Source organism: Procambarus clarkii, chromosome 73 (assembly GCF_040958095.1).
Source record: "Procambarus clarkii isolate CNS0578487 chromosome 73, FALCON_Pclarkii_2.0, whole genome shotgun sequence".
Classification (NCBI taxonomy): domain Eukaryota; kingdom Metazoa; phylum Arthropoda; class Malacostraca; order Decapoda; family Cambaridae; genus Procambarus; species Procambarus clarkii.
Window position 1 is genome coordinate 17,561,323 of NC_091222.1, and position 4,900 is coordinate 17,566,222.

Genomic DNA, 4,900 nt, shown 5'->3' on the forward strand with positions numbered 1-4,900 from the left:
TTCACGTTATTCATGTAGTGTGATTTTACGTATATATATTCGTTTTTACCAATATTTCGATACTACTTCATGTTTTCTCACGATATGTGATTTGGCCTTCAAATCTCAGAATTTCGCAAATTTTGCATTTCTAAGCAAGTTTTCTTGCATTTTGTTTTGTACTAAAATCATCGAATTTAGCAATATTATGACCTTTATCATCCCCTTTTTCCTTTATGTGATTTAAACAAAATATTATCGAATTAGGCCGTTTTTCCACGTTTTTGTGAATTTTCATTTTATTGTTATTAATTCATTAAATATACGATAAAAATTATGCAAACACATAATTGATTAGAAATTAACCTTATACACTTCATTTTCAATCAACTATTTGTTTCTCGTTAAAATACTGAGTAAGATATTGGAAAGGGGAGAAGTTCTGTTTTTATTGCATATATCGACGTTTCAGCCGGATTAGAGCGGTTTTACGTGTACATCTTCCATTAGTAATATAAACGGAAAATCAGGAACATTTTAGTTAATTCTAATGAAAACACAATGATTTTTATTATTTGTATTTGAAACAACATTGTCATATGTCTTTTCTTGGATCTTGACCTTTATCATCCCCTTTTTCCTTTATGTCATTTAAAAAAAATATCATCGAATTAGGCCGTTTTTCCACGTTTTTGTGAATTTTCAGTTTGTTATTAATTCATTCAATATTCGATAAAAATTATGCAAAAACATAATTGATCAGAAAAAAACCTTAAATACTTCATTTTCAATCATCTATTTGTTTCTGAGTAAGTAATACTGAGTAAGATATTGAAAAGGGGAGAAGTTCTGTTTTTATTGCATATATCGACGTTTCAGCCGGATTAGAGCGGTTTTACGTGTACATCTTCCATTGGTAATATAAACGGAAAATCAGGAACATTTTAGTTAATTCTAATGAAAACACATTGATTTTTATCATTTGTATTTGAAACAACATTGTCATATGTCTTTTCTTGGATCTAAATAATACGAAACCTCGCTATATGATTTTAAGTTAAAATCCTCAAATATGGTAATATAGTGACTTTTTTCACGTTATTCATGTAGTGTGATTTTACGTATATATATTCGTTTTTACCAATATTTCGATACTACTTCATGTTTCCTCACGATATGTGATTTGGCCTTCAAATCTCATAATTTCGCAAATTTTGCATTTCTAAGCAAGTTTTCTTGCATTTTGTTTTGTACTAAAATCATCGAATTTAGCAATATTATGACCTTTATCATCCCCTTTTTCCTTTATGTGATTTAAACAAAATATTATCGATTTAGGCCGTTTTTCCACGTTTTTGTGAATTTTCAGTTTATTGTTATTAATTCATTAAATATATGATAAAAATTATGCAAACACATAATTGATCAGAAAATCACCTTAAATACTTCATTTGCAATCACCTATTTGCTTCTCGTGAAAATACTGAGTAAGATTTTGGAAAGGGGAGAAGTTCTGTTTTTATTGCATATATCGTCGTTTCAGCCGGATAAGAACGGTTTTACGTGTACATCTTCCATCGGTAATATAAACCGAAAATCAGGAACATTTTAGTTAATTTTAATGAAAACACATTGATTTTTATCATTTGTATTGGAAGCAACATCTTTATACGTCTTTTCTAGGGTCTAAAAAATACGAAACGTCGCTTTATGATTCGAAGTTAAAATCCTCAAATTTGGTATAATAATGACTTTTTTCACGTTTTTCATGTAGGTTGATATTACGTAAATATATTCATTTTTACCAATATTTCGAGACTATTTCATGTAGTATCACGATATGTGATTTGGCATTCAAATCTCAGATTTTCGCATAATATTGCATTTTAAGCAAGTTTTCCTGCATTTTGTTTCGTACTAAAAATTATCGAATTCAGCAATATTTTGACGTTTATCATCCTCTTTTCCTTTATGTGATATAAACAAAATAACATCGAATTAGGCAATATTTTGCTGTTTTTCCACGTTTTTGTGAATTTTCAGTTTATTGCTATTAATTCATTAAACATACGATAAAAATGATTCAAACACATAATTGATTAGAAATTAACCTTATACACTTCAATTTCAATCAACTATTTGTTTCTCGTTAAAATACTGAGTAAGATATTGGAAAGGGGAGAAGTTCTGTTTTTATTGCATATATCGACGTTTCAGGCGGATTAGAGCGGTTTTACGTGTATATCTTCCATTGGTAATATAAACGGAAAATCAGGAACATTTTAGTTAATTCTAATGAAAACACATTGATTTGTATCATTTGTGTTTGAAACAACATTTTCATGTCTTTTCTTGGATCTAAATAATACGAAACCTCGCTCTATGATTTTAAGTTAAAATCCTCAAATATGGTAATATAGTGACTTTTTTCACGTTATTCATGTAGTGTGATTTTACGTATATATATTCGTTTTTACCAATATTTCGATACTACTTCATGTTTTCTCACAATATGTGATTTGGCCTTCAAATCTCAGAATTTCGCAAATTTTGCATTTTTAAGCAAGTTTTCTTGCATTTTGTTTTGTACTAAAATCATCGAATTTAGCAATATTATGACCTTTATCATCCCCTTTTTCCTTTATGTGATTAAAACAAAATATTATCGAATTAGGCCGTTTTTCCACGTTTTTGTAAATTTTCAGTTTATTGTTATTAATTCATTAAATATACGATAAAAATTATGCAAACACATAGTTGATCAGAAAATCAGCTTAAATACTTCATTTTCAATCACCTATTTGTTTCTCGTGAAAATACTGAGTAAGATATTGAAAAGGGGAGAAGTTCTGTTTTTATTGCATATATCGACGTTTCAGCCGGATTAGAGCGGTTTTACGTGTACATCTTCCATTGGTAATATAAACGAAAAATCAGGAACATTTTAGTTAATTCTAATGAAAACACATTGATTTTTATCATTTGTATTTGAAACAACATTGTCATTTGTCTTTTCTTGGATCTAAATAATACGAAACCTCGCTCTATGATTTTAAGTTAAAATCCTCAAATATGGAAATATAGTGACTTTTTTCACGTTATTCATGTAGTGTGATCTTACGTATATATATTCGTTTTACCAATATTTCGATACTACTTCATGTTTTCTCACGATATGTGATTTGGCCTTCAAATATCAGAATTTCGCATAATATTGCATTTTAAGCAAGTTTTCTTGCATTTTGTTTCGTACTAAAAATCATCGAATTCAGCAATATTTTGACGTTTACCATCCCTTTTTCCTTTATGTGATATAAACAAAATATCATCGAATAATGCAATATTTTGTTGTTTTTCCACGTTTTTGTGAATTTTCAGTTTATTGCTATTAATTCATTATATATACGATAAAAATGATGCAAACACATAATTGATTAGAAATTAACCTTATACACTTCATTTTCAATCAACTATTTGTTTCTCGTTAAAATACTGAGTAAGATATTGGAAAGGGGAGAAGTTCTGTTTTAATTGCATATATCGACGTTTCAGCCGGATTAGAGCGGTTTTACGTGTACATCTTCCATTGGTAATATAAACGGAAAATCAGGAACATTTTAGTTAATTCTAATGAAAACACAATGATTTTTATTATTTGTATTTGAAACAACATTGTCATATGTCTTTTCTTGGATCTTGACCTTTATCATCCCCTTTTTCCTTTATGTGATTTAAACAAAATATCATCGAATTTGGCCGTTTTTCCACGTTTTTGTGAATTTTCAGTTTGTTAATAATTCATTAAATATTCGATAAAAATTATGCAAAAACATAATTGATCAGAAAATAACCTTAAATACTTCATTTTCAATCATCTATTTGTTTCTCGTTAAAATACTGAGTAAGATATTGAAAAGGGGAGAAGTTCTGTTTTTATTGCATATATCGACGTTTCAGCCGGATTAGAGCGGTTTTACGTGTACATCTTCCATTGGTAATATAAACGGAAAATCAGGAACATTTTAGTTAATTCTAATGAAAACACATTGATTTTTATCATTTGTATTTGAAACAACATTGTCATATGTCTTTTCTTGGATCTAAATAATACGAAACCTCGCTATATGATTTTAAGTTAAAATCCTCAAATATGGTAATATAGTGACTTTTTTCACGTTATTCATGTAGTGTGATTTTACGTATATATATTCGTTTTTACCAATATTTCGATACTACTTCATGTTTCCTCACGATATGTGATTTGGCCTTCAAATCTCATAATTTCGCAAATTTTGCATTTCTAAGCAAGTTTTCTTGCATTTTGTTTTGTACTAAAATCATCGAATTTAGCAATATTATGACCTTTATCATCCCCTTTTTCCTTTATGTGATTTAAACAAAATATTATCGATTTAGGCCGTTTTTCCACGTTTTTGTGAATTTTCAGTTTATTGTTATTAATTCATTAAATATACGATAAAAATTATGCAAACACATAATTGGTCAGAAAATCACCTTAAATACTTCATTTTCAATCACCTATTTGTTTCTCGTGAAAATACTGAGTAAGATATTGGAAAGGGGAGAAGTTCTGTTTTTATTGCATATATCGTCGTTTCAGCCGGATTAGAACGGTTTTACGTGTACATCTTCCATCGGTAATATAAACCGAAAATCAGGAACATTTTAGTTAATTTTAATGAAAACACATTGATTTTTATCATTTGTATTGGAAGCAACATCTTTATACGTCTTTTCTTGGGTCTAAAAAATAAGAAACGTCGCTTTATGATTCGAAGTTAAAATCCTCAAATTTGGTATAATAATGACTTTTTTCACGTTTTTCATGTAGGTTGATATTACGTAAATATATTCATTTTTACCAATATTTCGATACTATTTCATGTAGTATCACGATATG